Source organism: Aotus nancymaae, unplaced genomic scaffold (genome assembly GCF_030222135.1).
Source record: "Aotus nancymaae isolate 86718 unplaced genomic scaffold, 86718_ANA_hifiasm-v0.15.2.pri h1tg000036l, whole genome shotgun sequence".
NCBI classification, from domain to species: Eukaryota; Metazoa; Chordata; class Mammalia; order Primates; family Aotidae; genus Aotus; species Aotus nancymaae.
The window spans coordinates 29,390,261-29,403,024 of NW_026988450.1; the positions used below are offsets into that span (position 1 = coordinate 29,390,261).

The 12,764-nt window shown below is 37.2% G+C and overlaps 1 protein-coding gene across 2 annotated transcripts in view; it reads right to left on the reverse strand.

The window, feature by feature from the left end:
* TPD52 (tumor protein D52) overlaps nt 1-12,764 on the reverse strand; it is a 296,902-nt gene that overhangs the window by 54,461 nt on the left and 229,677 nt on the right. The window lies entirely within an intron of this gene.

Here is a 12,764-nt window from a genome sequence, read left to right on the forward strand (position 1 = left end):
CTTAGATTTTAAAATTTGTAGTGGAACACATGCCATGGTGTTTTCCCCTCTAAAATGCTAATTCTGATAGTGTTCAATCCAAATGCCTAAGCTGGACTGAAAATATGAAGGCCTGACCTGTATTTCAAGCTATTAAATCCAAGTATCTTATCTAAGGTCAAACACTTCAAAACTTGTAGGCCTAGTATGGCTAACAACATATCCTCGTACCATATCTTTTGACAACAGGCAAGAAAGAGAATGAGAGCAGGAAGTATTAGTGTATGGATATTGACTCCTGGTTCCTAGAAACTGAGAAGTTAAAAGAACCACAAGTAATGATATTCATTCGCTCACTCTCCTCAGCTCTTTTCTCTCCACATGTCTGCATGCTTCTTCTGTCTTTGGATCAGCTTTCTCTGTTCTCTAGTCTGCAGGGCATATAATATGGCTACTCAAAGCACTGAAATTTACAAGTTAAAGCCCCAGACATGTTAAGAGACTAATTCTCCTTTCCTTGTTCCCAATGCCCAATTCCAGGAGACCTGGATTGGTTCCAGCTTGGTTCAGGTATATGTTCTGGTCTAATCAGCTGTGGCTAGGCAGAAAAGGTCACATGGTTTCCCACTGACCACTACTTGGGTAGCAAAGGGTAGTAAAAGGTATTGTTGTGAGCAAGAAATGGCATAGGTGTCAGTATCAGCAAGCAACATGTGTTATGTGTATGCAACGTGCTTTCTGATGGAATCCTAACACCACTCTATGCCTGTTAGGCAGGTGTCAAGCCAGATAATCAAGATGGATGGCACTGCCTGGGGCTTTGGGCAGGTGAAGGGGTACTATTTGGCACTGGCAAAGGGGTGGAGGGTAGATTTCCTCAAGTAGCAAAAGACTGTACAGCAAAGAAACGTGACCAGCACTGCCCCAAGAAGCTGACAGGTCACGTCTGAACAGAATCTCCCAAGAATACAACTGATCATACTATTAGTATATGTATACATACTATTAATATATGTGTATATATCATATAACTGATATATACTATTTATATTATCTTGAATGTACAGCTTTAAATAAGCAAAAGTGAGTATGGCAAAATAATTTTTCCCTTCTCTCAAGAATTGCATGATTGTCCACCCATTTGCTTAGCCTATAAATTCTAGCATAACCCTTTATCTCTTCCCGATCTCCTTCCTGCTTACTTACTTATCAACTCTTACTCTGAAATACCTTTTCAATCAGTTTCCCTCCACTTCATCAACAATACCAGGGATGTGTCCTTGTCACATCCCTACTTATAAGTCTCTAATAAGTTCCTCACAGGCTATAGCAGAGGTTCCAAACATAAGTGCACACCAGAACCACATAGATACTGGTCCTCATCCTAGACTTTCTCAATCAGAATCTCTTAGAATGGGGCTTAGAAATTTGCCTTTTTAACAAACTTCCCATTTGATTCTAGCAACCTGTCTGGCATCAATCGTTATATCTGTGTTACAGAGTTATTGTTCTACAAAATAAAGTCCAAACTCCCTAAACAGAACACAAGTCAATTCACAATCTGATTCCAACCATTTTCTAGTCTCAGTCTCTGCAACTTTCCCTTCTCAACCTTTCTCACAACACACTATGCCCTTTCAGACTGTCAGGCATCTATATATCTGCCTTCTTCTTCTCTCTCTCCTTTGGGAACTTCTACCCATTCTGTGACAGAGTGCGACTGAGACTCCATCTCAAAAACAAAAAACAAAAAAGGCCAGGCGCGGTGGCTCACGCCTGTAATCCCAGTACTTTGGGAGGCCAAGGCGGGCGGATCACCTGAGGTCAGGAGTTTGAGACCAGCCTGGTCAACACAGTGAAACTCCGCCTCTATTAAAAATACAAAAATTAGCCAGGCATGGTGGCATGCACCTGTAATCCCAGCTACTTGGGAGGCTGAGGCAGGAGAATCGCTTGAACCTGGAAGGCGGAGGTTGCAGTGAGCCGAGATCATGCCATTGCACTGCAGCCTAGGTGACAGAGCAAGACTCTGTCTCAAAAAAAAAGGATCAGTTCAATTGTCGCCTACTCTGAAGCCTTCCTTGACTGCCTCTAGCATTTATTCATTCCTTCTTGATGACAGAGTTGAAGAAACAGTATAGTGTGGCAGTTAAGAACACTGGCTCTGCAACTAGATTGCAAATGTTTGAAACTAGGCTCCAATAATTACTAGAGTAAGTGAGTAACGTGTACTTGGACAAGTTAATTGGGTCTCTGTGTCCTTAGTTGCCTTCACTGAAAATGGGAATAACAACAGTGTGTGTCCAATATAATTCTTTTTTTTTTTTTTTGAGATGGAGTTTCGCTCTTATTACCCAGGCTGGAGTGCAATGGCATGATCTCGGCTCACCACAACCTCCGCCTCCTGGGTTCAGGCAATTCTCCTGCCTCAGCCTCCTGAGTAGCTGGGATTACAGGCACGCGCCACCATGCCCAGCTAATTTTTTGTATTTTTTTAGTAGAGACGGGGTTTCACCATGTTGACTAGGACGGTCTCGATCTCTTGACCTCGTGATCCACCCGCCTCAGCCTCCCAAAGTGCTGGGATTACAGGCGTGAGCCACCGTGCCCGGCACGTCCAATATAATTCTAAGGGTTAATGAGTTAATGTACAAAAAGCAGTTGCTCAGACCCTAGCAAATGATCCTTAAGTATTAGTTCCCTGTTTAGGAGTTAGTCCCATCCCTTAGACTATGAACAAGTCTATTCTATTAAACAAGTCAATTTAAGAATTCCCCTTCTTAGTTGTGGTACCATACATGAAGAAAAAATAATAATTTAATATAACTTATTTTCATCTCCTCAAAAGATGACTGAGGATGATGTACTAAACCTATTTAACAAAAACAGTCATTTATGTGAGAAGGACTTAGATTACCTTTTTAAGTCATTCACATGATAGGAAAGAAACAAATTGGAAATTTAGACAACTATATGAATTTCAAAGAAGAAAGGGAATATGAAACAGAGCTCTGGTCTATTAAGACTGTATAAAGTACTGAAAAATCTAGAAAGAAATCTCAGAGAACAAAATTCCCATTACTTATAAAACCAAAATTTTAGCCAAAAATATATTTCAAGAAATCCTGTAGACTTTTAAAATGACTAGAAATAATATAAAAACTTTATAAATCCTGCCTTTTCTCTAAGTACTAAAGTCATATCTGAAATGGAAAAGACAGAATAACAGAAAAATGTGGTCATCTGTAACAAAAGAAAACAGAGGCTGAGGCAGGATCGCTTGAGCCCTGAGTCCAAGACCAGCCGGGACAAGATAGCAAGACCCCACCATAAATTTAAATTTATAAAATAAAAGTAATAAAAATAATAAAGGAAAACAAATTATGCTTAAAGAAGTAAACAGAAAAACTAAATTTGTGCTCAGATATAAACATCTTCTTTAATTTTCCATTTTTCTTATTTTGCTTCAGAAATACTAGCTATTAAGAAACAGTTGAAACAAAATATAGTGAAATCTGATATGGTAACAGGAGTCAGCCCTTCTGCAGAACACATTTCTGCTTGAACCTATTCACTCAAGTATTTACTGAGCAACTCATATTATACATACTTGGATATAGCAGTAAACAAAAGTCATTCAGGTGTGATGCTATTCCTACAGTATTTATCATGTATACCTTATACACTGCCATAAGGAGCATATGGCTCCACCTGCAAATTATCACCATTAGTGACTCCAGAAGATTAAATCTATTTTGCTTCCATATCATCAGACCTCCAGATCATGGGTTTTTAACCTAGATTCATAGATACCTAAAGGTTAATGGGTATATTGAGGGAAATCTGTGAACTCCTTAATATTGCATGCTTATACTGTATTCTCCAGTGGCTCAAGACCCCAAGAAGTACATTTTAAAAATCATTGCTCTAGATGTAGAAAATTCTCTAGCAATTTCAGCAATTCTGTCCTACTGAAAAGGTTGCTGCTATATAACACAGAGACTACTTGGTAAATTCCTTACCTGACGTTTTATAGGACAACGTTCAACAATTTTATCATTCAGAAGTTATGTTTTGCTCATCCAAATTCTGTCCTACCCTGTTTTGAATACCAACAATCTAGACAGTCTGTTAGACAAAGAATTCTTCCAAAAAAACTGTTTATAGAACTTGGGCTCCAGCAACTTTTGTAATATAATCCTTGTGCACTACTGAACCACAGAAAAATAACTCCTTAATTTGTGGTTGGAATAACCACTGCAGAACAACCTACAGTGGGTGGCATGAAACTATCACAATTATAAAGTAACCAAGCAAATAATATACTAGGTCTCAAAGAGATAAAATGTTATAAATCCAAAACATACATTGCTATAAATAAAGTCAGTGGTTATTTGCTGAGATACTCTGACTAACATTGCAGTGACAGGGGTTACTCTTAGCATGTTTTATAAAGAAATAACTAAAGCTATTTGACAGTAGACTCAGTGGCACCACACGTATTGTTTGGGCTAAGAAATTAGGTGAATTGCACTGTATAGTAACTTTGGGAAAATGCCGCCTTTAATATAAACAAACAATGGACTTTCCTTTAGAAGCCATGAGAAGGGAGAGGAGGGCAGCAGGATTAGTACTACTAAATCAGCATGCCAGCAATTTGGGAAACCATTGAGTAAGAGCAATCAGTGTGTCTAAATGCATATTAGTTGACAGCTGTAATCATTTCCCTAAAATTTAAATAATAGATTTTAGAGTTGGGAAGGCTCTTGAAGACCAACCAGACAATGGGGACTGAGGACTAAAAAGGGTGCATGACTTGCTCAAGTTCACCAAATAGAACAGAAAGAAAGAACTGAGTCTCCTGACTCCCTTATCAAGCTATCTTTCTTACACAGACAAGTTTTTTTAAGTTAAAGTATAATTCATGTGACATATAATTCACCAACTTAAATAAACAATTCAATGGCTTTTAATATAGTCACTAAAAACGGCTGTGCATTCATCATCACAATTTTTTAACATTTATATCACTCCCAAAAGAAACTCTATCCCTTAGTCTTCACTCCCTTAAGTGTCCCCCTACCCCACCCGCCGCCTCCAATCTTCCCATCCCTAGGTCACCACTAATCCATCTTCTGTCTCTACATACTTGACTATTCTGCACATTTCACATCAAGGAATCACAAAATATGTAGTCCTTTGTGACCAGCTTCTTTTACTGAGCATAACGTTTTCAAGATTCCAATATGTTGTACCATGTCTCAGTACTTCATTACTTTTTTTTTTTTTTGAGATGGAGTCTTACTCTATCACCCAGGCTGGAGTGCAGTGGCGCGATTTTGGCTCACTGAAACCTCTACTCACTGAAACCTCTACCTCCCAGGTTCAAGCAATCCTCCTGCCTCAACCTCCCAAGTAGTTGGAATTACAGGCAGGCGCCACCATGTCAAGCTGATTTTTGTATTTTTAGTAGAGATGGGGTTTCACCATGTTGGTCAGGCTGGTCTCAAACTCTTGCCTCAGGTGATCAGCCCGCCTCAGCCTCCCAAAGTGCTGGGATTACAGGCATGAAACACCACACCCGGCCTCATTACTTTTTATGGCTCAATAATATTCCATTACATGGCAAGTTCCACATCTGCAGATTCAGCCAACCATGGATAGAAAATATTCAGAAAAAAAGGCAACAAAAAATATAACAAAATATAAATAAAAACTCAATTTTCGGCCTGGTGCGGTGGCTCATGGCTGTAATCCCAGCACTTTGGGAGACCAAGGCAGGTGAATTACAAGGTCAGGAGATCGAGACCATCCTGGCCAACATGGTGAAACCCCGTCTCTAATGAAAATGCAAAAATTAGCTGGGCATGGTGGTGGACGCCTGTAATCCCAGCTATTTGGGAGGCTGAGGCAAAAGAATTGGTTGAACCCAGGAGGCAGAGATTGCAGTGAGCCGAAACTGTGCCACTCCATTCCAGCCTGGCAACAGAGCAAGACTCTTGTCTCAAAAAACAAACAAACAAACAAACCTCAATTATCGCCACAGCATTTATCTTGTATTAGGTATTATCAATAATCCAGAGATGATTTCAAGTATACAGGAGGATGTGCATAAGTTATACACAAGCACTTTGCCATTTATAAAAGGGACTTGAGCAACCATGGATTTTGGTATCTGTGAGGGTCCTGGAACTAATCCTCCCACAGGGATTGAGGATGTCTATACCACATTTTGTTTATCCATTCAGCAGTCGATGGACATCTGCACTGTTTCTACCTTTTGGCTATCATGAATAATGCTGCTATGAACATTTGTGTACAAGTTTTTGAGTGGACATCTAATTTCATTTCTCTTAGGTATATATGTAGTAATGGAATTGCTGGATCATATAGTAACTCTCTTTAACCACTTAGGGAACTGCCAACTGTTTTTGAAAATGACTGCACCATTTTACATTCCCACTCGTCAAAAAGTTTCTGCTGTTAAAATCAAAACAATCAGATCAGGGACACAAATTCCTTAGTTCCTGTTAATAGGTAACTGAAAAAAAAAAAAACCCAAGTATTGACACACATGTTTTTTAAAAGCCACATACTATCAACACATGAAACTCAAATTCAGAGTTTGAAACAGAGAAAGATAGCTTTAAATTGCTATTTTAAAAAGGGTTACGGTATAGTGAATAGTTCCTTTATTGCAGAAATCACATCAAAATATCACACAAGGGCTAAAGATAAATGTCAAACATTAAAAATATTGGGAAACCTTAAATATAAATTTAAAACAAACAAATTTATTGAATGTTCTCAGAAACCAAATTAAAATCTATTGCCAGATGATTTTTACATACTTTTAGTCATTAGAAGGAAAACAAATATTTTTAAGATACAAAATTGATAGGTATTCAACAGGGCAAAGTAAATGCAATATACTGGTTTGGAACAGAAAATGAAAGCCAGCTACTATAACCATACAGCAAAGACAACAGTTATTGTCCAAATGGGCTTATGGTAAGCAATTTGGGGAACAACAACTTTATACACAATGAAGTCAACTGTACATTCTGGATGGCAAGGGGTTCTGCTTCCATTTACTGGGTAAGCTTCATATATATATATACATTTAGAGTTGGGATCACAACACAGTGTGTATATATATACACTAAATATATATATAAAATATATGTAGTTACTAAATATATATACTAAATATATAGAGTATTAGTATATACATTATACTATAATACTAAATATATATAATGTTAGTATATATATACTAAATATATATACATATATACTAAATATATATACACATATATATACATAATATACATATATATATTTAGAGTTGGGATCTCACTGTGTTGCACAAGCCGGAGTGCAGTAGCTATTCACAGGTTTGATCATACCACACCATAGCCTCAGCCAGGAGCAGTGATGTGTGCCTGGAGTTCTAGCTACTCAGGAGGCTGGGAGGATCCCTTGAGCCTAGCCTGGGCAACATATGAAGACACATCCCATCTCTAAATAAATAAATAATAAAATTAAAAAGCCAACATATTATAGCCTTAAATTCCTGGCCTCAACAGATCTTCCCACCTCAGCCTCCTGAGTAGCTACAACTACAGGCCTGCAACACCATACCCAGCTAGGGTGTGCTCTCTACAAAGGAAGGCTGGGGCAAGTAGTAAGTGTAAAGTCGAGATTAAAAGAAAATTTGGCCAAGTATCAGCAACTCCCATGGGTGTTTCTGCCAAGAAGAGAGTCTAGAACTTTGCAAACAGCAGCGGGTAGAGAAGTGGGCAAGGAAAAAGTGTGAATAGAAACAGAAAGAAAAAGAATGCTCAGAGAAAAGGGCCAGGAATAAATTAATACAAAAACACACACACACAGAAAGAGATAGAAAGTGAACAGTCTAAGAAGATACAAGTAGGTGGTGCACAGAATCTAAACTTCTTATTTTATTATTTTTTTAGAGATAAGGGTCTTGGTATGTTGCCCAGGCTGGTCTCAAACTCCTGACCTCAAATGATCCTCCCACCTCGGCCTCCCAAAGTGTTGGGATTACAGGCATAAGCCACTGCAGCTGGCCTAGAAATCTGAATTCTTACCACATTTCAGCACCAGCCAATTTGCCCTTTCTCTCTGGTAGTAAAAATCTTCCAGAATTGCTTTTAGCTTTACTGTTACAATCTCCAGACAACGGTGGCTGATGAACTTTTGATAGTACACCAAAGAAAGAACAGTTTACATCAAAACCAGCACCATCATAGAAATGTTTCTATATATATACATATAAACAAATGAAATGTTTCCCAAAAGCATTAGTCTTGCTATTTTGGTAGAGTCTAATATTTTCAATTCTATTTTCACATTTTAAAAAAAGTTGAAAATGGACCAACAGATTACGATGCACAGTTTTTCAAGGACAAAGCTCATAAGAAATGATGATAATATAATCAACCACAACTAAATTCAGATACGGCCAGGCAATGACAAACTACATCGTAAATGTCACCTGGCCAATAGTAATTTCAAAGAGGTAGGGAGGCTAAAATACAAAAAAACTTTGTCTTATGGTCAACAAAATAAGGTAATAAAAGCTCAATAAATAAATATTAGTTCAAGAATACTAGCATTTATTATTATTATGGAGGGCAGTAGGAGTCCTGACTTAATTCCAAAATAAATTTCAAGTAATTTCAAATAATAAGGCTGGACACGGTAGCTCACACGGGTAGTCCCAGTACTTTGGGAGGTCAAGACAAGAGGACTGCCTGAGCCCAGGAGTTCAACACCAGCCTGGGCAACATAGTGAGACTCCCCACCCCATCTCTACAAAGAAACATACAAAAATTAGCCAGGTGTGTGGCATGCACCTGTAGTCCCAGCTACTTGGAGGGCTGAGATGGGAGAATCACTTGAGCCTGGGAGGTTGAGGCTGCCGTGAGCCGTGATCATGCCACTGCACTCTAGCCTAGGCAATAGAGCAAGACCCTGCCTTGGAAAAGATAATTAATTAATTAACACCGAAATATATAAATATAAAGTACTAGAGAGAAACACAGACCACTATTTTTGCAAAGGCAATAGCCTTTTTAAGTATCTAAGTATGATACCCAAACAAGAAACTATAAAAGAAAAAAAATGGCAAATCAATTACATAATAGAAAAATTTTGTATGGTAAAAGTAATCAACAATAAACTGGAGTAAACTGTTTTTAACAGTTACAATAGAGAGTATAAACTAATGAGAAAGTGATAAATACAAAAGACTAATGAGCAACCAGAACAGGCCAATGAATCTAGAATACAAAATTCATTTAAGAATAAATGGCCAATAACATGGAGAGAAGTGCCAGATATAGGTGGCAGGAGGATGGAGGCGGCAAACCACATTGCCATGCATGTACCTATGCAATAATCCTGCATGTTCTGCACATGTACCCCAGAACTTAAAGTGCAACAAAATAAAATAAAAAAAGAATAAATGGCCAAATGTTCACCACTGATAGTCATCAAAAATGCAAATTAAATCAATGATGTAATAACTTTTGCTTATTAGATTGGCAAGATGAAAAGTAAAATAATACCTAGTGTTGAAGAGAAACAGTTACTTTGGAAATTTGTAAATGTGTATAAATCTTTAAAGAATGTCCAACTTATCCAGCTCCTTCACTCTAAAGAATTTACTATAAGGAAATAATCAGATAGTTATACCAAAATTTTATACTGATAAAAATAATAAAAACTGAAAACAACATCAATATATATCAATAGGGAATTAAAGAAATTATAGTAATAAAATGCTATGCAGTCTTTAACAATTTTGTTCATGACATAGTTAGCTGGCCCTTATATATGTTTATTTGAGAAGTGAGGGAAGATCTACTTAGGAGACAGTATGCAAAAATATGATTTTTTGTTGTTGTTAAGAACCTTTTTGTAAACACATATACGAAAATGCTGGCTGAGTTCCGTGGCTCATGCCTGTAATCCCAGCACATTGGGAGGCCAAGGTAGACAGATCTCTTGAGTCCAAGAGTTCAAGACCAGTCTGGATAATATGGCAAAACCCTGTCTCTACTAAAACTACAAAAAAATTAGCTGGGCATGGTTGCATATATCTGTAGTCCCAGCTACTCAGGAGGCTGAGGTGGGAGGATTAGTTCACCCAGGAAGGTGATGGTTACAATGAGCTGAGATCGCCCCACTGCACTCCAGCTGGGCAGCGGAGTGAGAGTCTGTCTCAAAAAAAATAGAAAAAGGGCCTGGCACGGTGGCTCATGCCTATAATCCCAGCACTTTACGAGGCCAAGGTAGGCGGATCATGAGGTTAAGAGATCGAGACCATCCTGGCCAACATGGTGAAATTCCATCTCTACTAAAAATACAAAAAGCACCTGGGTGTGGTAGTGCATACCTGTAGTCCCAGCTACCTAGGCGGCTGAGGGAAGAGAATTGCTTGAACCCAGGAGGCAGAGGCTGCAGTGAGCAAGACTGCACTCCAGCTTGGGCAACAGAGCAAGACTCTGTCTCAAAAAAAAAAAAAAAGGAAAAGAAAAGAAAAGGTTTTCACTTGGTGATATTTGGGTTTTTTTCCTTTATTTCAATTTGTATTTTGTAATCAGCTTAAATTACTTTTAAAATAAAATTATATTATTCAAATAAAAAGATGAACAATCTTAATAATGTTAAGAGCTCATGTACGTAGATCAGGAAAACATCATAATCCCAGCAGATAAATAACCTAAGCAAAGAAACTGACAATTTACAACAAAGGAAATGCTATTAATAAATAAATACATGAAATGCTCAATCTGTTTACATAAACCTGAAAAATACTAACAACCTTTAAGCCTACTTATTCCACTTAATCTTTCCTCAGGAAATAATCCTAGAAGTGTTATCCACAGAGATGTTTGACACTGTCATTTGTAAGAGTGAAAAAGTAGTAACGACCTGCCTAATAAACAGGAATGCATGAAGAAATTATGATATATTCAATGATATATGCTGCATCCTTCATAATGAAAAAATGCTACACAATAAACTTAAGTGAGATGCTCAATATTCAAAATTACAAAGGCTATAATTAAAACCACATTACGTACAAACAAAACAGAAATTTGTGAGTAGCTGAAAAGACTGGAGGGAAATACACTAAAATGAGTGGTAGAGCTTATTACTCATTTAAATGAGTATTTAAATTTTAAAATTTAAATACTTAAAAGAATTTCCCATAGCTTCTTTATGAAAATGCACTAGCATTACAAATTGAAACAAAAAACTACTATTAACAGAAATATTGACATAAATCCAATTTTGCTAATTTGGCTTGATCGTTGAAGAATATTAGCTTTGACAGCTCAGTGATCAATACACAGAATAAACAAATGATTTAAAGCCTTAAAATGAAGAGACCAACAGAATTAATTAAGTTTTGTGTGGTCAATAAACTATTTTTATAACAAACAAAAGAATACTGGCCAGGCGCAGTGGCTGTCACCTGTAATCCCAGCACTTTGGGAGGCCGAGGCAGGCAGATCACTTGAGACCAGGAGTTCAAGATCAGCCTGGCCAACATGGCGAAATCCTCTCACTTCAAAAAATACAAAAATTAGCCAGGTATGGTGGTGCATGCCTACAGTCACAGCTACCTGGAGGGCTGAGGTGGGAGGATTGCTTGAACCCGGGAGGCAGAGGTCGTGGTGAGCAGAGATCACGGCACTACACTCCAGCCTGGGCGACAGAGTGTGACTTGTCTCAAATAATAATAATATATAAAAATGTATGTATAGGAAGAAACACTTGCATAAATAGAATTTTAATGTAAAAGAACACAGTATTTGGTATTTATAATAGATATATAAATACCTCTTTTTCCTATTTCCCTTTTTCTTATAAAAATGCAACTAGAAATATTTGGTTAATTATCCAATATAAAAAAATGAAAACAGAAATGTAGATAGATCACATCATAATGTAATTAGTTAAAAAGACATGCTTTGGAATTCAGACTAGGAAAATCAACTTAACAACAGTCCATCTATTTATTAGTGACTGACAGCTTATGGTTGACAATGGTGTGTGGCTGAATTTAACTGAACAACTAAACATTACTTGATAAAACTTAACGGTAAAGTCATAGGGTGACACGGAAATTGCAAAGTGTGGGCTAAGGTAAACTGGGCTTATACTTGTTCTATAATTCTTTAATCTATAACAAAATAATAATCTATAACAAAAGATTATTGCTTTATAATCTATAACAAAAGATTATTGCAACAAAAAGAGTCAAAATTTTTAAAAAGTGACAGTTGTATTTTTTTTCCCCTGATAAACATGTAATTTAAATAGTTTCAAAGGATTAGGAAGATTTTGTCCTTAGAAGATTTCAAAGAATTTGTCCTAAGTGACAGACTGGTCAGGATTTCATCTTCGCCAAGCATTGTGGATCGGCTCAGGTTTCAATCCAAAACTCTACTGTATACTAGCTCACTGACTCTGCATTTATCTCATACCTTCTCTAGGTCTCAGTCTCCTTGCCTAAAAACTGTGGATAATATTTCCTAATTTAGAGCATTACTGTATTTATCCTTGAAAAAAAACAGGATATAAGAGTAAGCTATGGTTATAGATTTGACAACTGAATAGAGAATTTGGATTATGACCTTAATTTTACCCACTCCACCCCACCCCCCATCTCTATAAAAACAAAACAAAATAAATAAATATGCAGCTTCCAAGAACTGTGACATAATTTTATTTTCCAGAAAATGAAA